Below are 24,986 nucleotides of genomic sequence, written 5' to 3'. Positions count from 1 at the left end.
ATACATGTAATCACTCTCCTTATAACTAACACCATGTTGATTATTTTCACACTATGTAGGGTAGCAGATTAATCAGAGAGAGCAAACAATCCACCATCTCCATCCTGTGTATCTCATACATGTGAAAAATTCATTTGGTATTGCATTATTCTAATGCATTACCAAACGAATTTTTCATTGCCAAATTGGCCCACACTTGGTAATGAAAAATACCAAATGGCAACCTGACAGGGGAGGGGGGAGGGGGAGGAAGGAAGGGGTGAAGGGACCATGGTGTAACAGCTGTTTGGCGCCAGGCGGGAATTTCAAATTATGGGAGGGAAAAAAGTCAGATTTTTTTCGAATTTTTTGCAGTTTTTGGCCCATTTTGGGAATATTGGATCCCAGGAGGATTATGTCCGGTTAGTGGGGATGTTCGGATATTGGGCGTTCGGATATTAGAGGGATTACTGTATACAGTGCTCGTCAGAAGTATGGGGCGCCCTGCGTCCCTCCTGAGAAACAAACCTTTCAACATTGAAAAAACATATAAATAATGCATTTTATTTACCTTTAGTGCTTCGTAGGGTAGCCTTTACGTTTCTTCACGGACCTGAGACGTCTTGGAAGTGAAAGGGCGAGGCTCCTGAGGTGCTGGAGGGGTATTTTGTCCCAGGAGTCACGAATGGCGGCTTCCAGCTTAGGCAGAGAGCTCACGTCCTTCCCTTGGAGACTCTTCTTTACGAGGTACCAGAGGTTTTCAATCGGGTTGAGGTCTGGGCTATTTCCTGGCCAGTCTGTCATGAATGATACCTCGCAGTCACGAAGCCAATTGGTGACCGATTTGGCCTTGTGAGCAGGTGCACCGAACTGCTGAAACACTCGTGCACCTGTTAGCTCGAAGGAGTCTGGTAAATGATCACACAGAAGCTCCAGGTAAACATCCTGATTCACTCTGAGGTTCTTGGGAAGTACAACAAGCTTCCCCAAACCCTTCCCTGAAAAACAACCCCATACCATGAGTGAATCAGGATGTTTAACTGTGCTTTCTACATACCGTGGGTCAAGTGGGTCACTACCTTTGCATGCTCCTCTGTTACAGGTAACACTAAACGTTGCCTCATCAGACCACAACACTGACAACCATTGCTCCTCACCCCAATTTAGATATTTATTAGCAAAGGCAAGCCTACGAATTCTCTGGCTGCTAGAGAGAAGAGGCTTTTTCACAGGCCTGTGACTTGTGTAACCAAGCTCATGCACCCTACAAGACACTGTTCTCACTGACACCTCACCAAACACTTCCGGGTTGCTCTCCTTAATTTTCCTTGCACTCACACAAGGATTAAACTCCACTGCACGTTTTAAAACATTAACAGACCTTGGGGCAGTTTTCCTAGGCCTACCAGACCTCGGTTTCTTTGTGGGAACTTCACCACTGTTTTCCTCCCGAAACCGCGCACACCAACGACGCACTGTCGATCGTGCCACACCAACCAATTCACTAATTTCCTTTGTCTGGTGGCCTGCCTCCTTTAGAGCAATGATCTGGGATATGATTTCACTCGATAGTTCACGGGTAGGTGCCATAACAAAGTTTTGAAGGCCAAAACACTGCGGGACACTCGGTAAAAAATGGCGCAATTTGAGAGGGACACTCGGCGGAGTTCCTCTCTCTCAGGCAGCCCGTGGGCGACTGAGGCGGGAACCAACCAGCGCGCCAGAAGGCCTCAGGCTACCGTGACGTCATGCTCGGAGCTCAAACTTGTGGCTCAATTCTTACCCCCAAAAATGGGTGATTCTTTTTGGGCCATAAGTATTGCGCGCCCGGCGGACAACGCTGAATACTTCTGACGAGCACTGTATATATATATATATATATATATATATATATTTCCTGGGAGGAAGGTAGAGTCCCGGAGGATTGGAAGTCAGGTATAATTATTCCCTTGTACAAAGGAAAAGGGGAAAAAGAAGTGTGTGGTAATCATAGGGGCATTTGTCTTCTTAGTACAGTATAATAGGAAAAGTGTATGGTAGGATACTTATAGACAGAGTTAGAGAAAGAACAGAGAAATTAGTTGGAGAAGAACAGGGAGGCTTTAGGAAGGGAAGAGGTTGTGTAGATCAGATATTCATTCTTAGATCTTTAGTGGAAAAGTTTCTAGAGAAGGGAAAGAAGTTGTATGCGGCTTTCATGGATTTGGAGAAAGCATATGACAGGGTGGATAGACAAGGATTGTGGAAAGTGTTAAGAATATATGGAGTAGATGGGAAGTTGTTGAATGCTGTGAAGAGTATGTATGATGGTGCGAAGGCTGCAGTGCGTGTGGATGGTGAACTAAGTGAATTTTTCTCTTTGAAAGTTGGTTTGAAACAGGGATGTGGCATGTCTCCATGGTTGTGCAATCTGTACATAGATGGGGTAATAAAAGAGGTACAAGGTAGGTTAGTGGATGTTGGAGTGGCCCTGGTGAGAGAGGATAGTGTTTGGAAACTCCCTGTACTGTTGTTTGCAGATAATGCTGTGTTGTTGAGTGAAGACAAAGGGGAGCTGCAAGGCTTGGTGGATGAGTTTGAGAGAGTGTGTAAGAAACGGAACCTAAAGGTGAATGTAGGGAAGAGTAAAGTGATGGTCTTTGAGAGAGGTGAAGTTAGTGAATGTACAGCGAGGTTGGATGGTGAGGAATTGGAAAATATGAGTACGTTTAAGTATTTGGGTAGTGTGATGAGTAAGGATGGAGGTTTGGAGGGTGAAGTGCTTGAAAGGGTACAGCAGGGAAGAAAGGTTGCTGGTTCCTTGAAAGCAGTGATAAGAAACAGGGAAGTGAGCATGGAAGTGAAAAAGTTACTACATGAATGTATTGTGATACCAACTTTGACGTACGGAAGTGAAGCTTGGACATTGTTGAAGGGACACAAGTCAAGAGTGAGAGCAGTGGAAATGAGTTATTTAAGAGGAGCCTGTGGAGTCACGTGGAGAGACAGGCTGACGAATGAGGATGTAAAGGAGCGTTGTGGTGTGGATGTGGATGTGATAGGAAGCGTTATGAGGAACACACTGAGGTGGTTTGGTCATGTGGAGAGGATGGAGGGTGAAAGACTGACGAAGAGAGTGTATGTGAGTGAGGTGGAGGGGGGAAGAGGGAGGGGGAGGCCGAGGATGAGATGGAGGGATGGGGTGGAGAGGTATACAAGAGAGGGGGGTGTGAGTTGGGAGCAGGGCAGTGAAATGGCGGGGGACAGGGCGACTTGGAGGCGATTTGTTTGTGGCCACCCCAAACGGGATTGAGGCGTCTGGCAATAGATATATATATATATATATATATATATATATGTCCGACTCTGGGCATAGGCTTCACAGCCTGCTTTCAAGGCCCAGTAGTCCTCCTACGTACCGCACACCTCCACATGTCACCAATAGTAAGTGGAATTATTTTAGTACAATTATTCCGTTTAGTATTGCCATATGTGCAATGATACTGTCCATCATTATTGTTTATATCCCACCCATCTCTTTTTTCATGATCTCTCGTTTATAAGAAGCGGTTCCATTTTGTGCTTCACTGTATTGGTAAGGCAGTCTGTCTCAGCTACCTGTTGTTCAGTAAGAGTACAACAGGCCAAACACTCTCCACCATAGGTGTCTCAGGGAATCATGAGTGCGATTGCATATTACGAATGGCCTTTACACAAAATATTCATGAACTCACTGATTAAAGTAGATTTTCTCATTTTTCATGCACTCCAGACCTTACCAACTCAGGTATATCCCTAACCATGTTATTTACATTTACTCATCCACTACAGTTTCTTTCTCACTGATGGCCATATCTATTAGTACAGTACATTAATTTTTTAAAACATATACTGTACACACAAAGATGCACATTTCCATCACCATTCTTTGTACTTTTTTTTTTCCCTGTCCTGTTTCATTAAAGACAGTACAGCATTATGCTTAGTGAGATTGGATGGTGAGGAAATGGTGAATGTGAGTACACTCAAGTACATTGGTACTGTGATGAGTAAGGATGGAAGTTTAGAAGATGAAGTGCTTGAAAGGTACAACAGGTTAGAAAACTTGCTGGTTCATTGAGAGTAATGATAAGGAATAGGGAAGGAGCATGGAAGTTGTTGCATGACAGTTTTATGATTCCTACTTTAATGTATTGCAGTAAAATTTGGACTCTGTTGGAAGGACACAAATCAGGAGTGAGTAGTGGAAATGAGTTGCAGAAGACCTTTAACTTGTGCAGCAAATGTATCCTGGAGTTTTACCATGCAAATTAAAATACTCAAATTGTGTCTATGAAACCCATGTTAAATGGCTAAATGGTGTGGTAATCTCAAAATTTTCCCAAAGTTCTTCCTTTGGTCCTCATAAAAAATTTTTATCCTATCCTGATCATCTATCTGTCTATAGCCCGAAGCCCTAATCTCACAAAGGGTGGCCACAGACAAAATACCTCCAAGTTGCTCTGTCACCCACCATTTGACTACCCTCCCCCCAACTCACTCCCCTCTCCCTCATATACCTCTCAACTCCATCTCTCCACCTCATCCTTGGTCTACCCCTCCCACTCCCTCCCTCCACCTCACCTACATACACCCTTTTAGTCAGTCAGTCATTCTCTATTCTCTCCACATGTCTAAACCACCTCAGTGTATTTCCCCTAATCTTCTCAACCACATCCACATCCACCCCACAATGTTCCTTCCCTTCTTCATTCATCAACCTGCCCCTCCACGTCACTCCACATGCTCCTCTCAAGTAACTCATTTCCACTGCTCTCACTCTTGACTTGTTCCCCACTTGCAAGGTCCACGCCTCGCTTCCATACATCAGGGTAGGGATCACAATACTATTATGCAGTGACTTCTTAACTTCCATACTCACCTCCCTATTTTTCAACACTGCTTTCAGTGAACCAACAACCTTCTTTCCCTGCTGTACCCTTTCACACACTTCATCCCCCAAAGGTCCATCCTTACTCCTCACACTACCCAAGTACTTGAATGGACTCACATTCTCCATATCCTCACCATCCAACCTCACTGTACATTCTGTGATTTCATTCCTCTCAGACACCATAACTTTACTCTTGTTTACATTAACTTTCAGTTTCCTCTTCCTACACACTGTCCCAAATTTATTCACCAAACCTTGCAACTTCCATTCATCTTCACTCAAGAATACTGTATCATCAGCAAACAGCAACACCGGAATCTTCCAAATCTCACCCTCATTCATTAGAGCCAGCCCCACATCCACTGCCCTACCTTGCACCTCCTTTACAACCCCATCCATGTATATATAAAACAGCCATGGAGACATCACACATCCCTGTTTCAATCCCACATTGAGATCAAAGAACTCACTCAGGTCACCATCCACTCGCACTGTAACCTTAGCTCCTTCGTACATACTCTTCACAGCACTCAACAATATCCCCTCCACTCCATATATTCTTAATACCTTCCACATACCATGCCTATCTATTCTGTCATAAGCTTTCTCCAAGTCCTTGAAGGCAGCATACACTTTCTTTCCCTTCTCTAGATACTTCTCCACTAAACATCTTAAAACAAATATCTGATCTACACACCCTTTTCCCTTCCTAATTCCCCCATGTTCTTCCTCAGCTAGCTTCTCTCTCATATGTCTAACCCTATCAATGAGTATTCTACCATATATTTTTCCAGTCACACTAAGAAGGCAAATACCCGTATGGTTACCACATACTTCTCTCTCCCCTTTTCCTTTGTATAAAGGAACAATTATACCTGATTTCCAGTCCTCTGGAACCCTTTTCTCTTCCCAAGCCAATCTACACAACTTTCATATCCACTCCATAACAATCTCACCCCCATACTTCAGCATTTCACCACACACTTCATCAATTGCTGGGGCCTTTCCCATCTTGATTTTCTTCATTGCTTCCACTACTTCCGCCCTACTGATCTCTTCCTCCCTCCTCTCATTTCTTCTTCTCCCAGCCATTCCCCAACCACTTATACTCACACTGCTCTCACTCTCTGCATTCAACAAATCCTCAAAGTGCTCCTTCCATCTCCTCAATTTCTCTCTCTTCTCCACCAACAATATTATTCCTATCTTTCACTCCCCTACTATTTCCCCTTTCACACTGCCTTACTTTCTTTACCTCCTTCCAAAACAATTTCTTACTCTCCCTCCATTTCACACACAGATTCCTCCCAAATTCTTCATCCACATTCTTCTTACTCCTTCACCATTCTCTTCACCTCCCTTCTCCTGCTCACATATACCTCTCTCTTCTCTCTCTCATCTTCTCCCCTACCTCTACTCGCTAGCCATTCACTATATGCCTTCTTCTTTTGTTCCACAGCTCGTTTCACCTCATCATTCCACCATGCTGTCCCTTGCACACCCCTGCATCTCTTCCTCACTCCACAAACCACCTCACATGCTGTGCCTATCTCTTCCGTGAATATCTTACATACTTCTCCCATTCCTTCCATCTGCTGTAACTCATACCTTCCCAATCTTTCTTCCACTATGCTCTTATACTCTGCCATTTTCTCACTATTTTGCAACTTCTCCACTCTTCTCACAGGAGCTGTTTCCTCCTGTCTTCCCCTTCATCTCTTCACCCAATTTCTTTGCAGCTTAACCTTGTCCATGACCAAGTGATGGTCCGAGACTCTATTCCCCCACCCTCTCCACACTCTTGCATCCAACAATTGTCTTCTCATTCGCTCATCCACACACACGTAATCTATCATTGCCTTTCATTCAACAAGTTCGCCATCCATCCTCCTCATTACTCTCCATGTATACCTGTAGATCATCTTATGCCGAAAGTAGGTGTTAGCTATTGCCAACCCCTTACTAGCACAGATGTCCACCAGAGCACTACCGTTCCCATCTACATTAGCTGGCACACCCCACTGACCAACCACTCCATCCACACGTACATTCGCAACTTTGCCATTCATGTCTCCAATCAACAGCACTCTCATGCTCCTCTCAAATTTGTCCATAAATGCTTCTATACTCGCCCAAAACTCATCTTTCACTCTTGCCACTTGGTTCTCTGGCTTATACGCACATACAATCGCCCACGCTTGTATATTTACTTTCATCCTCACCCATACAATCCTTGCACCCACTGTTCCATACTCTCTTATAATCTCCTTCCACTTCTTGCTTATCATCAGACATACTTCGTCTCGTGCCCTCTCATTCTCATTAACTCCCGCACAGATTCCTAAACTATATTCCCCCTCTCTCACCCTTTCACCTTAACTCCCGCACAGATTCTTACCATATTCCCCCTCTCTCACCCTTTCACCTTTCCATTTAGTTTACAGACAGTCCACATACTCATTCACTCTTGCATCCTCAAGCACCTGAACAATCTCTCTCTCTTTCACTTCATCATTCACTCCTCTCACATTCCATGTCCCCACCCTCAGAATGTCCTTTGCCCATTCCTTAGTCATCAATGTATGGTCCGTCCTGGTCTGTCTATCTATCTATCTATCTATTGCCAGACGCCTTAATCCCGTTCGGGGTGGCCACAAACAAATCGCCTCCACATCGCCCTGTCCCCTGCCATTTCACTGACCTGCTCCCAACTCACACCCCCCTCTCTCGTATACCTCTCCACCCGATCCCTCCATCTCATCCTCAGCCTCCCTCTCCCCCCCTCCACCTCACTTACATACAATCTCTTCGTCAGTCGTTCACCCTCCATCCTCTCCACATGGGCAAACCACCTCACTGTATTCATCCTAACGCTTCCTATCACATCCACATGCACACCACAACGCTCCTTTATATCCTCATTTGTCAGCCTGTTTCTCCATGTGACTCCACGGGCTCCTCTTATATAACTCAGTTCGACTGCTCTCACTCTTGACTTGTGTCCTTCCAACAACGTCCAAGCTTCACTTCCATACGTTAGAGTTGGTATCACAGTACTGTCATGTAGTAACTTTTTCACTTCCATGCTCACTTCCCTGTTTTTTATCACTGGTTTCAAGGAACCAGTAACCTTTCTTCCTTGTTGTACCCTTTCAAGCACTTCACCCTCCATACCTCCATCCTTACTCATCACACTATCCAAGTACTTAAACGTACTCACATTTTCCAATTCCTCACCATCCAACCTCGCTGTACATTCACTGACTTCACCTCTCTCAAAGACCATCACTTTACTCTTCCCTACATTCACCTTTAGGTTCCGTTTCTTACACACACTCCCAAACTCATCCACCAAGCCTTGCAGCTCCCCCTCGTCTTCACTCAACAACACACTATCATCTGCAAACAACAGTACAGGGAGTTTCCAGACACTACCCTCTCTCACCAGGGCCACTCCAACATCCACTACCCTACCTTGTACCTCTTTTATTACCCCATCCATGTACAGATTGAACAACCATGGAGACATGACACATCCCTTTTTCAACCCAACCTTCAAAGAGAAAAATTCACTCAGTACACCATTCACACGCACTGCAGCCTCAGCACCATCATACATACTCTTCACAGCATTCAACAACTTCCCATCTACTCCATATATTCTTAACACTTTCCACAATCCTTGTTTAAGCACCCTGTCATATGCTTTTTCCAAATCCATGAAAGCCGCATACAACTTCTTTCCCTTCTCTAGAAACTTTTCCACTAAAGATCTAAGAATGAATATCTGATCTACACAACCTCTTCCCTTCCTAAAACCTCCCTGTTCTTCTCCAACTAATTCCTTTGTTCTTTCTCTAACTCTGTCAGTAAGTATCCTACCATACACTTTTCCTATTATACCAAGAAGACAAATGCCCCCATGATTACCACACACTTCTTTTTCCCCTTTTCCTTTGTACAAGGGAATAATTATACCTGACTTCAAATCCTCCGGGACTCTACCTTCCTCCCAGGCCAATCTACACATCTTCTGCATCCATTCTACTACTATCTCTCCCCCATACTTCGGCATTTCACCACACACTCCATCAATTCCTGGGGCTTTCCCCAACTTAACTTCCTTCATTGCTTTCACAACTTCTATCCTACTGATTTCTTCCTGTCTTCTCACCTCCCTCCTTCTCCCAGCTATTCCCCAGCCACTTATAGTCGCATTACTTCCATCCTCTATGTTCAACAATTCCTTAAAGTGTTCTCTCCATCTGTTCACTTTTTCTCTCTCCTCCACAGTAATCTACCATTTTTATCTTTCACTCCACCCTGGTCCTAGGTGCATTATTTGCTTGTTTAGTTAGTTCTTTTTACAGGGTGGGACAGTAGCCCACCACTAACCCTTTCAGTCGCCTCTTACGACAAGCAGGGATACGGGGGGTAGTATTATTGAAACCTCGCTACCCCCATGGGGTAGTTTGCATACAACCTCTAGGAACATCACTTGGCATAATAAAGGTTAATTAGAGTTTACAAAGTGGTAAATAAGTGATGATCACTTACCATTACAAGACAGTGTAATTGTTTGGGCGTCGGGGAAGAGGTTGTCATCGAGTGATGAATTACTCACCTAGAGGTGGCAAAAAAAAAAAAAAAAAAAAAAAAAAAAATGATAGCATAACGTAACAAAAATAGCAGTTGACAGAAGAAAAAGTACAAAGTAATTTGTTGCAATGAAGTGAGAGAGATGAGAGGCAGGTGGCTAGCAATGTGAGTGTGTGTTCATACCTAATTGTATCTTTACAGGAGTGAATCAAGCTTGTACTGTCCCGTGTTTTAAACCATTTTTATCATACATATCCTTAAATTTATGAATTGTTTTGACACACACTATTTCATTTGGTAGCGCATTCAACTGATCAATTGTCCAATTTGGGATACTAAATTTCCTTACGTCTTTATCACCTCTCATTTTATGCGCTTATTTGCAGTGTCCTCTTGATGATGTTTCCCCATAGGTTATATACTCATTTATGACTAATTTCTCCTTCCCTGATATGCATTTATATAGCATAATTATGTCTCCCCTTTTCCTTCTCTCCTATAGTGTTGGCAGGTTCAGTTTTTCAAGTCTTTCATTGTAGCTTAGATCCCTTAATCTTGGGACCCATCTTGTAGCGGCCCTTTGAACTTTTTCAGTCTTATCTATGTGTTTCTTGAGATGAGGATTCCAGACTGCTGATGTGTATTCCAGGGTTGGTCTGAAGAATGATGTTATTATCTTTCTCAGCATGTCTTCATTTATGTATGTGAATGCTATTCTGTGGGGGCGCTCACCTTCCACTCACTCGATGTAGTGCTGGTCTAGGGTGTCTGCCCTTTCCTCTCCTTTATCCTTCTTTCTTTCCATCCTCTTCTGTCTTTCTTTCCTTCATTCTTTCCTCGTCCTTCTGCCTACAGGTGACTTTACACTCTCTCTTGTGTCTTTCTTTCCTTCATTCTTTCCTCTTCCTTCTGCCTGTAGGTGACTCTACACTGAGTGACAAGCCAAATGGTTTCCTGTACAACAGGAAACCATTTACTACTCTGGCTGGTAGCCATATAACCAAATTTTGGCAGCTGGTGGTTTAGTGGGTAATTACGGAGCTCCAGTAGGATTGAGCCAGTGAAGGTTTATATCCAAGGGATGGTTGGGGTTTATTGCTCACTTACTACCACTCAGGGATGAGTGGGGCTGGTCACTTTCATCTTAAATGTTAGGACCAACTTGCCTAGCCCCGGGCTCGTACGCTCCTCACAGGGCGATGTAGGATTGGATGATGAATGAATGAATGCTATTCCCATATTTGCAAGCAGTGTATACATGTTCCCTACCTTCTCACTGATGTCAGCCAGAGATAGTCTGTTATTGATAATCACATCTAGGTATTTCTCTCTTTCTGATATGTGTAGGGTTTTACTTCCTAACATATAATCCCAGTCTGGTCTTTTTTCACTTTTACCAAACTTAATTACATGACACTTGTCTGCATTAAATTCCATTTGCCATTTGTTACCCCATTCATGAAATTTATTTAATTCTTCTTGTAGCTCCCTACAAGAGTCTGCATTAGTAATTCTTCTTTGTATTTTTGCATCATCAGCAAACATATCATATAGCTTTCATTTCCAGTATTACTGTCTATGTCATTTATATACACTAAAAACATGACTGGTGCCAGCACTGAGCCCTGTGGAACTTCACTAGTCACTCTCCTCCATGATGAGTAATTTCCCCTTAATACTGTTCTCATTTCCCTTTTTCTGAGAAAATCTTGCATCCAACAGTACAGTCTGCTTTGGATTCTTCCTTGATGGTGCAGTTTCCATACAAGTCTTTGGTGGGGTACTCTGTCAAACGCTTTCTTGAAATCTAGATAGATCATGTCCACCCACCCTTCTCTTTTCTGTAATGTTTCTGCAACTCTGTTATAATAGCATAATAGATTAGTAACACATGATTCTCCCTTTCTGAAACAAATTGCCTTAATAGATTAGATATAAAGGAACGTTGTGGTGTGGATGTGGATGTGATAGGAAGCGTTGTGAGGAACACACTGAGGTGGTTTGGCCATGTGGAGAGGATGGAGGGTGAAAGACTGACGAAGAGAGTGTATGTGAGTGAGGTGGAGGGTGGAAGAGGGAGGGGGAGACCGAGGATGAGATGGAGGGATGGGGTGGAGAGGTATATGAGAGAGGGGGGGGGTGAGTTAGGAGCAGGGCAGTGAAATGGTGGGGGACAGGGCGACTTGGAGGCGATTTGTTTGTGGCCACCCCAAACGGGATTGAGGCGTCTGGCAGTAGATAGATAGTAGTAGATTAGTGACACATGATTTTCCCTTTATGAAACAAACTGCCTTGCTGTTATCATATTGTGTTCTTCTAGATGGTTTACCCAAACTTTTCTTATCAGCTTTTCCAGTACCTTACTTACAACACTGGTTAGTGATACTGGTCGATAGTTGAATAGATTTTGTCTGTTCCCTTTCTTGAATAGGGGTACAATGTTTGCTTTTTTCCATATGTCAGGTAGTTTACCTTGACCCAAGGATTTCTTGAATGTTAAATGTATTGGTCTACTTAACTCCTTTGCACATTCATGTAGCGCCCAACATGAAATTTCGTCAGGTCTTTTTGCTTTTCCTTTGTCTGATTTACTTAACTCCTGTATTTCTTTTTCTGATATTTGTATATCTGGTAATATGTGTGAGCATGCATGTTCCATATCATCCCTCTCAAAATTTCTTTCTTCTGTAAAAACTGATTGGAAATTTTTATTTAGTGCTTCACAAATATATTTCTCTTGTGTATAGGTGATCCCCTCGTCCGTAATTGATTGTATTTTATATTTTACTTTGGTTTTGTTTCGGATGTAACTGTAAAATAGCATCAGTTGATCACTACTTTTATTTATAATGTCTTCCTCAAACTGTCTTTGGGCTTCTCTCTTTATTCTTGTTAATTGTTTCTTTCCTGTTTATGGTTATTATATGCCCTCTCACTATTGTGTCTTCTGTATCTATTCCACAACAAGTCTCTTTATTTTTCTTTTGATTCTGTACATTCTGTATTAAACCATTTATTTTCATTTCTGCTTGTTTGTGCTGTAGGATGTAATGTCGGACTCCTGTTTCATAAAGTTCACAGAATGTTCAATATATAACATATAAATCTTGTTCTGTAAGCTCTTTTTCCCAATCTGTTTCCAAGAGTGCTTCTCTAGGTCATGGTAGTTGCCCTTTTTGTAGTTTAGGGTGTTTTTGTATCTTTCATTACTGTTGACTGTGTCATATGCAAACCTAAAGTTGCAATTTAATACTGCGTGGTCACTTTTGCCGAATGGAGGATGATACATTAAATTGTCAATATCATTTTCTTGCCTAGTAAATATAAGATTTAATACTGATGCTACATCAAGTCCTCTTTTTCTGGTGGTTTCCTTTACATGCTGTGTTAGGAAAAAGTCCATCACAAGATCCAGGAGCTTTTGGTCCCAACAGCTTTCCTGGGTTTTTATATCTAGAGTGTTCCAATTTATATTGAAATCTCTAGTTAATAAAATTCTCTCTGATTTCTCCTCCATTCTATGTAATAATGCTCTTAATCTCTGAATTGTAATCCTCTGCCGGGTCTTCATATTCGCCTCTTTCCCAAGTGTTTTGGTCTGGGTGGCATTTATAAATTTGCCACAGTTACTTTCCCTTCAGATGTATTAATCTTTACTGCAATTAGTTCTACTTATGAGGATATATCTAGTTCTATTTCTTTGACTTGTAGATTTTTTTTTGTTAATATTATAATTCCTTCTCTTTTTTTTTTTTTTTTTATAATTCCTTCTCCTTTTTTTAAATTCCTATCTCTTCTCCATATATTGTATTCCTCTAGGTTTAGGGTATCATTTGTTATCCTTGGTGTAAATTTTGTTTCAGTTAGACATATAATATGTGGTTCCTTTTCTTTGGTATAATCATTCATCTCTTATAATTAGATAACATTCCATCTACATTTGAGTACATCAACCTAATCATCTTGTTAACATACTTGTCATGATTTGGGTCTACTACCTTCCTCCTTTTTATTCCCTTCTGGTTATGTACCACTTTCGTACCTGCAATCCAATTACTTTGTAAAAAAATGTATTCTTCTCTACCTCTGACCTTCCCTTGTTCTTTGCTTTTGCCCCCTCCCTCTTCTCTTTTAGTAAGCCCAGTTCTTCCTGAGTTAGGCATATTTTCATCCATATGTTTTTGAATTCCTCCTTTTCCATAAGTTTGTTTGCATTTTTTAGTATCTCCTCCACAGTGTTTACACTTTGGATTGTTACTTTCAGGGGCCTTGACTTATTTCTCTCATATTTCCATAGCCTTTTGTGCTCTTCTATGTCATTATTATAGATTTCTTCTGATACTTCCTTCAGTATGCTCATTATATTTGCAATCTCCTTTTTGTCTCGAAATTTTGTTTTTTATTTCTTCTTCATCAGTACCAGTGATTACTATAGATTTGTTGATATGAGCTGAATCTTTGACCAATATTGGATTGTTTTGGAATATTTTTTTCACTATCTTTTTAATGCTTTTTTATTCGACTGTTGTTTCTTACTTTCAGGGGCTCTGACTTATTTATCTCATAACTCCGTAGCCTTTTGTGTTCTTCAATGTCCATATTACAGATTTCCTCTGATATTTCCTTCAGTGTGCTCATTATATTTGCCATCTCCTTTTTGTTTCGAAATTTTGTTTTTTATTCTTCATCAATACCAGTGATTACTATAGATTTGTTGATATCTGCTGAATCTTTGACCAATATTGGATTGTATTGGAATATATTTTTCACTTCCTTTTTAATGCTCTATTCATCGACTCTGTTTCTGTCTTTCTTTACTTTCAGCAATTCAGCATACGTAGTTTCCACATCATTTTTGTAGCTTTGCTTCGCGTCATTCACCTGGCTTATCTTCTCCTCAATATCACTGCCCTGATCGATCAGACTGCTTGCATGCCTAATTTTCTCTATCATTTCTGAACTCTTCCGTAATACTCTCATGGTTGACAACTGTGCTTGCCATTTCACAAATCTTCCTTCTTATTGAACCCACCTCAACTGACAGCTTATCTAATGTTGTGTCTTTCTTGTGTACTTCCTTTACTAATTTTTCATTTTCCTCCTGCATGTGCAATTGCTTCTTAATTTCATCCATTTTACTTTGAAATGTCTTCTCAAGTCTGTGTATCCGGTCTGCTAGCTTATTGAATGTCTCCATTTCAACTAGATCCCGGTAGAAATCATCATCTTGTTTTCTACCTTTATCCCTTTTCTTAACTCCTTCCAAAATTACTTTACTAAAGATGTTGGTCATCTTGTGGTACTACAAGCAAGAAAATTCTACTTACAAGTATGCATTCCTTGGTGCGCATAGCAGACAAAATAGCTGATGCTCAGTGGATTCCTGCGCTAATTTGCTGTATTCTATTATTTGAACAACACCTTTACTTAAACTTCCTTTTTTATATTAGAACACCATTTAGTTTAACCTAGTACAGAGCTTGAGTCATATAAAGATACTATTTAGGTATGGCCAGTTGTGGCCAAGTGCAGATCAATGCGGCGTATGTGCTGTCTCTCTGGTGTCTCAACTGTGTGTGTGTATTTACCTATTTGTATTTACCTATTTGTAGTATACAGGAATTGAGCAATGCTCGTGTTGTCCTGTCTCCATATCCACATTTATCAAGTCTACCTTTACACACATGAATGTTTTTCTCATGCACCACCTCTTTGTCTAAGTCGTTCCAAATATTTAAGAATATACCTAATTGTGATATACACGGAATGTACTATGCTCGTGGGTTTCCGTCGCTGTTTCTCAATAAGTCGAATTTAACTTTAAACTCGTTTATGTTTTTAGACTGGACGATCTCTTTGTCCAGGCTATTCCATAAGTCTATACTTCTGTAAGGAAAGCTATATTTCTTGATATCCTTCAAGCAGCTTGACTTTTTCAATTTCATTCCATGTCCTCTTGTTGCTCTCTTATCCCATACAAACAGATCTTCTTTGTCAATTTTATCTACTCCCACCATGGTCCTGAACACCGCAATCATGTCTCCCTCTTTCTCCTTTCCTCTAACGAAGGCAAATCCAGTTTTTCCAGCCTCTCTCTGTATGACAGGTCTGTCAGACTGGGGACCATCTTGGTTGCTGTTCTTTGTATTCTCTCAATCTTGTTTATATCTTTCTTTTTGTGTGGGGACCACACTACCGCTGCATATTCTAACCTGGGGCGGATCATGGCCACTATCAATTTTTTCATCATTTCCTCATCCATATAATGAAATGCTACTCTTATGTTAGTCAAGAGCTTATAAGTCTCTCCAACTATCTTGTTAATGTGCTTTTCTGGTGACAAACTATCTTGGACCAGCACTCCCAAATCTTTCTCTTCTCTCCTTTTTGTGATTAATTCATTACCCAAAAAATAATTCAGTGATGGTCTCCTGGTACTTTTACCCATTTCCAATATTTTACATTTCTTTACATTAAATTTCATTTCCCACGTCCGGCTCCAATTGTGTATCCTATCCAAATCCTCCTGCAGTATTTTACAATCCTCCTCAACCTCTATCTTCCTCAAGATCTTTACATCATCAGCAAACAGATTCGCATAACTGTTCACTCCATCTACCATATCATTTACATAAATCAGGAACATTACTGGCGCCAACACTGAGCCTTGAGGGACTCCACTTGTTACTTCCCTCCATCCAGACATCTTTTCCTTTATTACTGTCCTCATTTGTCTGTCTCTCAAAAAGTCTCTCATCCATTCCAGAAGTTTCCCCTTTAGTCCTCCTATATATTCTAGTTTCCACATTAGTCTCTTATGAGGTACCTTGTCAAAGGCCTTCTCTAAGTCTAAGTACACACAATCCACCCAACCATCTCTCTCCTGTACCACATCAATCGCTCTTGAGTAAAAGCTCAACAAGTTTGAAACACATGACCTTCCACTTCTGAATCCAAACTGACATTCAGCCAAAATATTCATCTCTTCCAGATATTTTATCCATCTGTCTTTCAGGATTCTCTCACACAATTTTGCGACCATGCTGGTTAGAGACACTGGTCTATAATTCAGGGTTCTTCCCTGTTTCCTCCCTTGTAAATTGGTACCACATTTGCCCTCTTCCATTCTTTTGGCACTTTCCCCTCTTCCAGTGAGCATACAATTAAGCTGTGAATTTTATCCGCCAGTTGTTCTCTGCATTCCTTCAGTACCCAATTAGAAATTCCATCAGGTCCTGGGGCTTTCCTTACATCTTGAGTTTCCAGTAATTTATACACTTCCTGCACCTCCACTTTTATATCTTTCATCACCGGAACATTTCTAATCACTCCCTCCCCTTCCACAAGCTCCTTTTCTTTAGTGAAAACTGACTGGAAACGTTTGTTCATTATTTCTGCTTGCATTGCCGCATCATTAAAGACCTCTCCATCTACTTTCAGCTTGGTGATTCCTTCCTTTTGTTTCAGTTTGCCATTAACAAATCTATAAAACAGTTTGGGTTCATCCTTGCATTTGTCAATTATACCTTTTTCAAAATTCCTTTCTTCTTCCCTACGTATTCTTGTGTATTCGTTTCTTGTTCTTTTATATTCTTCCTTTGTTCTGTCGTTACCTCTCTTTCTCCAATTGTTCCACGCCTTATCTCTCTCTTTTTTGGCTATCATACACCTTCTATTAAACCACTCCTTTTTCCTGTTTTCTTTCCCTCTTACTCTTGGTACAAATTTTTCCACTCCCAAATTATAGAGGTCTAGAAAGATATCCCACTTCCTCTGTATCTCTCTTGTTTCTCTGAATTTTCTCCAATCCGCATTTTCAAAAAAGTTTCTCAATCCTGTAAAATTTGCTTTGCCAAAGTTGTATCTTCCCTGTCTATGAAGCTCGTCTCTTGGCTCGACGTTTCCTATTAACATCTGGAACTCAATGACCACGTGATCACTTTTTCCCAAAGGACAGAGATATTCCAATGATTCTATTACATCAGGTTCTTTGGTGAACAGTAAATCTAACCTTGCTGGTGTGTCCTCACCTCGAAACCGTGTCTCTTCTTTGACCCACTGCGTCATCACATTATTCATTATTATATTTAATAACATAGTACCCCACGAATCCTCGCCGCCTCCCGAGTACCATTCCTCCCAGTTCACCTCTTTACAATTAAAGTCACCCACCAAAATTATATTATTGCTTTTCTCAATTATTTTTTGCAAGTAGCTAGCCATATCTGACAACATCTCATGGTATTCGTCATCCTTCCATGCTCTCGTCTTTGGGGGAACATACACTACCGCCATATCTCTCTTAACATTCTCTCCAGTTTCTAATTTCATATATATCACTTCAGCCCTGCCTTCTCCCATTTCCACAGTATCTACATTTATGTTGTTCTTCACTGCTATCATCACTCCTCCTCCCTTTTTTTCTTTTCTGTCTTTTCTCCACAGTTTGTATTTACCATCTCCCAAATGAACATCAATATCTTCTCTTAATTTGGTCTCTACAAAGCACATGACATCAGGTTCATGTTCTCTCAAGAAATCATTAATTTCGATCCTTGTCGATATGAAACCATCAACATTAGTATATATCACCTTCAAATTATTTTTGACATTATTAATACCCTCTTCTCTCCTACTCTCTGTCCGTACCACTTCCTCAACTTCTGATCTTTCACAACCATCCCCCCTAATTTCCTTCACTTCTATTTCCTTAAATACCATTTCCTTACTTTCATATCCAATACTCTCCAAAAAAAGTATTACGTTCTTCCTCTGTCCTCTTATCATTTTTTTCCTTTACTTCTTCCTTTAATGATTTTAAAGCTTCTCTTTCTTCTTCATTCAGATCTTTTCTTATTATAATATTTTCCATCCCCGCCTCTTTGCTTAATTTCCAGGTCACTTTAAGTATCTCATTTATTATACTTTCTGATGTAAACTTGACTCTCATTGGTCTTGTTTCCCCTTTCTTATAAGGCCCTATCCTCCTTACTTCCTCAATTTCTTTTACCCACTTGTTTCCTTCGGGGTCAATCTTGCCTAATATTCCTCTCACCATGTTCGTGTCTCTCTCGAGTCTTGCGAACCTAACCTTTTCTTCCTCTTCCCTGTTTCCAAATACTATCACACATCTGTTCCTTTTACTGCCCCAGCCGGGATTCGAACCTGGGTCCGTAAGGACTGCAGGCCACCTCTCTACCGATTGTGTGTGTGTGTGTGTATTTACCTAATTGTATTATACGGAATTTTAGCTAAGCTTGTGTCATCTGCCTCTTTTCTACAAATTTTATTATCCAGTCTACATTTAAACAGATGGTTGCTCTCTGCTCTCACCGCCTCTCCCTCAAAATTATTCCAATTGTCAATATTCTGTTTGGAAAACTAAATTTCTTTACATCACAGAGGCATCGACTCTTCTTCGGCCTGAATTCATGTCCTCTTGTTCTTCCATCATATTTCACAAAGAGGTCCTCTCTGTCCACACATTCTATTCCTTTTACTCCTCTAAACATTGCAGTCAAATCTCCCCTCTCTCTTCTTTCTCTCAGGTTTGGCAGTGTCTGTTTTTCTAATCTCTCCTCATAAGAGGAGAGATCAGTTTTTACCCTGTAACTATCCTTTGTATTCTTTCTAGGTTACTGGTATGCTTTTTCAAGTGTGGTGACCATATTGCTGCTGCATATTCCAGTCTCGGTCTGATCATGGTCACTGTTAAGTCTCTCAGCATCCCTTCATCCATATAATTAAATGCCATTCTCATGTTGTTCAGTATCCACTAAATTCCTCCAGTAATTCTGTTTATATGTTTCTCTGGCAATAGGCTAACCTGTATAGTTACACCAAGGTCCTTTTCTTCTTTTGCCTTCCATATTATTTCATCTCCCACCCTGTACTCATACCTTGGTCTTATGTCACTGACTCCCATTTCCAATACATGACATTTATTAGTACAGTACTGAATTCCATTTTCCATGTTTGACCTCACTTGTAGAGTTTATCTATTTTTGAAGTTCATTACAACAGTTTCCTCCTTTAATATGTTCCATAACATTTGCATCCTCAGCAAACAAACTCATATAATTACTCAACCCATCAGGCATGTCATTTATATATATGGGACACTCCACTAATTACCTTTTTCCACTGGAAACACGTGTCTCTTATTATAGGTCTCATTTGTCTTTCTGTCAAATAATTTTCTTTCCATTTGATCAATTTCCCATATACAGTGCCCCCCCAAAAGTATCCTCACTTTGGTAGATAGTTGTGAAATCATACGGTCACCTCAATAATAGTAATACACAAGTATTAAATATATCATTGATGCGCCACAACAGTAGGAAATGCCTATGATATCACATAGCATAGATACATCACATGGCAGCTGGGATCTTCAGGACTACCAACGTGTTTCACAAGGTCACAGTCGTGTTTCAGATTACATCATTGATTTTTCACTTTGCTTGCCGAAGAGTTGTTTGGATACTTTTTTTAGGCACTGTACACCTCCATAGGTGTTCAATTTCCATAATAATCTTCTGTGTGGGACTCTGTCAAATGCCTTCTTTAAATCTAGGTAAATACAGTCTACCCATCCTTCCCTTTCTTGAACAATGCCTGTCACTCTACTATAGAAGCTCAACAAGTTTGTAATGCAAGACTACTCTTCTCAAAATCCAAACTGCTTGGATATTATAACTATATGCCCTTGAAGGAATTTTATCTGTCATTTTCTAATGACATTTGTCACGGGATTTTTAAAATATAAATGCAAAATTAAATTTAATGATAATTCTCAGTGATACTGAAGAACAGGGACAATGAATTGTCTTGCTAAATCAAGCAATGATTACTTTATACCAGTCCACTTGTGAGACTCTCTCAGAACGAGAATTTATAAACTTTCTCAACAGTACACAGCAGAGACTAATTAATCAATTGCTGTTTATTAGTACTGTTAGCCTCTGGAGAAAGTTACTTCACCCCTGACAATAAATAACTAATACTATTAATAATATCAGGTTCTTGCTGATGCGTAACTCCTAGAAGGCACAACGGATTTTAAGCTTAATACAACAAGACTGGCCTAAGTACCAGTTATGAATGGCAAAACGTTTATGCAAGCTAGGAGCATTAGGGGAAATAAGCTTAATTGTGGAGAAATGAAACACGAGTTTACATGACATTAAGCTCAAGAAAACGAACTGTTAAATTTATTGGTTACAAAGAAATAAATTTAACGTTACATCTCAAAATGAATTCAAATAAAGAGATCGCACTCACTCACACGCTCAAAAGCTAAATTCTTACGCCTAGGAAAAAAACAACATGCGGCGCAGCCGGCCAGCATGTGAGGAAACAGCACACTTAACTAAACTCTTAAACCTAGGAAAATACGAAAAGGAAATACTGGTCAATGAATGTAGTGTATCATCAAAGAAGGGTGGGAGCCTGGAGAACTGTAGTCTAGTGGAGTCTGGGTGCTAGCTGACCTCTCACTCTCTCACTGCTGGAGCACAGAACCTCACTCCGTCACGACAGACACTTGACTGGATTCAAATACGATGTATGGGTAATGGACAGGCCAGCAGAAAAAGGCGTGGCTAACGGTTGAGGCAAGCAGGGGCGAACAATAAAGAAACAATAGTATCACTCAGTAGAGCACTAAATGATGTGCATTAGATCGGTCACTTTTGAAACGGTGACGAATGTTTTGAAAAGTATACCACCGAAATGGAGAGAGAAACGGTTAACTGAATGATACACAGTGAGTTTTCCACTAATAGTTCATGGTTTCTCACAAAAGGAAAATGTCGCAAATTTGATTCGTGACATTACGCCCCTGCAAAATTAAATTTTTTCCTTATGGGAAAAAATTTGTGGATATATATATATATATATATATATATGTACACATCCTAACTCAGTCACACAAGATTCACACTGTGGTGTGTGTGCTGTCCTGCTACAGGAGAAAATCACTATCGCCAATGAGCGTAAAAACCTCGTACAGTATTTACATTAAGCAGAGAATGGATTTGAGCTTCCTCAAGTGGCACATTTACTCTTTTAGAGACAGTTAAATGTTCACAATACGGCTGTTCCTTCACATAATTCTACTTTATTAACCTACAATAGGATTCTCCATTTTTATATTATCTTTATGACTTGCATAATGTGTACATTGTTTATTTAGTTGTGAGTTAAGTTTTCCATGTTTTGTTTAGTGCTGCTAGAATATACATTTCCCATTACTACATGCAGTGGGAAATCATGTGTTTGTTGAAATATATAGGACTGAACAGACAATGATAGTTTGGCATCATACAAGAAGGTGCATAAGCAGGCTGATGACGTAAAACTGGAAGCTAGAGAATATTGCACATCACTATTTCCATTGCCAAGTTTTGTACAACTGTATATTTATAAGCTGCTTTTGATAAAAAGTGAAGGTATAATATATATATATATATATATATATATATATATATATATATATATATATATATATGCAGTACCCTCGCGTCCAACACGCGTTAGTCCAGCACGATTCATGTCCAGCACGGAGAGCAAATAATTAGTATTATTGAATACGATTTAATTACTGCAACATGAGTGTCTTAGCATAACATGCACAGAGCTCCGAGAAGTGGGCGAAATCCGCAGAGTTCACCTCTAGCACGATCACACCCGGTCCAACACGGTCATACTGGACATTCCCATGATGATGATAGCCATTGAAAACTTCTGATCAAGTAGCCTTCCCCGCCCGCTATCGTGACGTGATCGTGTTGCCGCACAATTAAAAACGCTTCTGGTGTCACGTGATATTTTGTTTAAATTTCTCCCGCCACAGCGCCACTCAGTCGCATAATTCGCATTGGAAGGTGCTTTTTCTTGCTGCATTTTCTGCCCTTGTTACTGCATTTTACCCTGCTCACGATGCCTAGGAAGCCTTCTGAGAACCCCAAGAAGCGTCGGCACCTCCCTCAGGCCACCAAGCTAGTAAGCATCGAGAGGAAGAAGAAAGGGGAGAGGAAAGTTGACATTGCCAAGGCCTACGACATGAATGAAGCCAACGTGAGGACCATAACAAAAAACCAAGACAAGATCCTGCCAGCAGTGAAGGCTTACAGAGTGCTAGGACACGCAGAAGCAGGACTTTCCATGGCTGTGGACGAAGATAGTGATTCTGAGTGTGATTTCGAAGGATTTATGAGGGAGGTTGAGGAGGAGCAGCAGCCATTACCCGCTAGTGACGCCAGCAGCCATCCTCCGGGGACCCAGTAGGACTACCTACAGCCTTGGATACCACCTTCCATTCCCAGGAAGCCCACCAACACTATCCTAAAAGGTTAGTTATCATTCATAGCACAGTACCATTTATTATAATTACAGTAGTACCAATATATGTATAGGTATATGGTAGGTATGTAGGGTGACTTTTCCTAGGATTGCTGACATAATTCATTTTTCCCCATAAGCTCTGTTGTTTGTCCAACACGTTTTTGGTCCAACACGGGACCCATGCATGACAATATTACCGTGTTGGACGCAAGAGTACTGTACTGTATATATATATATTAGCTATAGAACGTGGTGAATGTTTTTGGTGTATCCAATAGAGCCAGCATTCCGGGGGCTTTAATGATGAGTGAAATGGCCATACCACGTTGAGTACACCGCTTCCCGTCCAATCAGCAAAGTTAAGCAACGTTGGGTCTGGTTAGTACTTGGATGGGTGACCGCCTGGGAACACCAGATGCTTTTGGCATCCCTACGTGTCAAGTGGGGTTGGTGGAGGATTAGTGCCCCTCCCTGTAAAACAATTAACTCTAAGCCCTTGGCCACCCCATTTGGGATACATGGCGTCTGGCAATGAATGAATGAATGAATGAGGCAAGCTTGAGGGGAAAACCTCCGTGACGATGGTGAAATCCTGTACTCAGGTCAAACTGAGCGAAAGTTCGCTATATTTACACTGACAACTAATTGTTGTGTAGCGTGGCGTATGTGATACACGGTGTAGGTGTGACAGTTGTAGTGTAACTGTACCTATGTGTAAAATGACACAGTAATACAAATTTATAGTAAATATTAATAATATGGCGACGACAAAGGCAGAGGAGAAGAGGCGGCAGCGTGCGGCAGACGATCAGCTGGTCCGCACAGCAAAACTGCTACACCCATCGATGTACCTGGAAAGTCAGTTAAGGTGGAGCATCAAAAGTGTCAATGAGACAAAAATTCTTATTACATTACAATTACTCTCTCTGCCTAGCAATCAGTACATGCTATGAAAGGTACGCTGTAGCTGAAAAATACGAGTGACAGCCTAAGCTTCGTACATTCGAGGTCGCCATTATTTTATTAGATACATTATTAACTAGGAAACGTAGTCGTAAGGATTCTTAGCGGGGAAGCTCTAACCTAGCATGCACCTCGCTCAACATGCGGCGCAGCCGGCCAGCATGTGAGGGTACAGCATCTACGTTTACGATTAATGATAGGAAGCTGAGAATCGCTACGCAATCTCGGGCAGGTCACGTTTTAACACCCACCGTGGGTGTGAACACTCGTGTGGATATTGTGCGACGTTCCACAAGGTAATTCATACACAGCCTCGGACTGTCTCTGCAGGATTCTCAAACTTCCCCCTTAACTTATGGCATACATGTATGTACAGGCCCTGGATATACTGTGTCCTATGGGGCCAACAAGTGAGACGTCAGGTCTACACTTTTAACTGGGAACCAGGCTGGTCCTTAGATTACACAAATCTCTGAGAACGCCTATGTTACGGAACCCAGCATACAACAGTTGCCCGTGTTAGTCAGCAGTTAGCAGGCAAGACATCAGGTCTGCACCTACATTATCACTTCCCTTGATGTATCTCACAACAAGGTTAAACTGCTGTAAATACAGTGTCCAGCGTGTCAACCTTGCATTAGCCGTCTTGGTCGTGCTAAGACTAGTGAGTGGCATATGATCAGTTTCCAGAGTGAATGGTGCCCCAAATAAATAATAATAATATTTTTTAACACCATCAACCACAGCCAAGAGTTCCATCTCAACAGTACTGTAATTCCTCTTGGCGGGTTTTAGCCTACGGCAATGGTATGCCACTGGGAAGATTCCACCTTCCGATTCCTGCATCAATACGGCACCCACTCCATCTTGTGAAGCATCAGTGTGCAATATGAAAGGTTTATTGGAATCAGGCAACTGCAAGATAGGCTCCTTGCATAGCATATTCTTGAGGGTGGCAAAAGATCTCTCTTGCGCTTCTCCCCATTCAATGGTGTTTGGAGCATATTTCCGTAGCACCTCATACAACGGTTGGGCAATGAGAGCAAAGTTGGGGATAAAACTCCTATAATATCCCACTAGGCCAAGAAATACCCTAACCTGTTTCTTGGTCACGGGTCTCGGGGCTTCTCTAACCTTCCTGATCTTGTCACCCTGACACCTGCAGTGATTGTTGCCAACAATATGT

At 41.1% G+C, this 24,986-nt stretch overlaps 1 protein-coding gene and 1 pseudogene across 1 annotated transcript in view; both read left to right on the top strand.

Annotated features, from left to right (window-relative positions):
• Positions 1-24,986, top strand: part of Cbl (E3 ubiquitin-protein ligase CBL) — a 472,746-nt gene that overhangs the window by 241,719 nt on the left and 206,041 nt on the right. The gene's annotated exons all lie outside the window — the stretch shown is intronic.
• On the top strand, positions 23,146-23,263 carry LOC145408339 (5S ribosomal RNA; annotated as a pseudogene).

Source organism: Coenobita brevimanus, chromosome 76 (genome assembly GCF_032717465.1).
Source record: "Coenobita brevimanus isolate Jiangsu-jjx chromosome 76, ASM3271746v2, whole genome shotgun sequence".
Taxonomy (NCBI): domain Eukaryota; kingdom Metazoa; phylum Arthropoda; class Malacostraca; order Decapoda; family Coenobitidae; genus Coenobita; species Coenobita brevimanus.
Note: the sequence above shows the minus strand (reverse complement) of the source record. Positions and strands in the feature narration are given on the sequence as shown.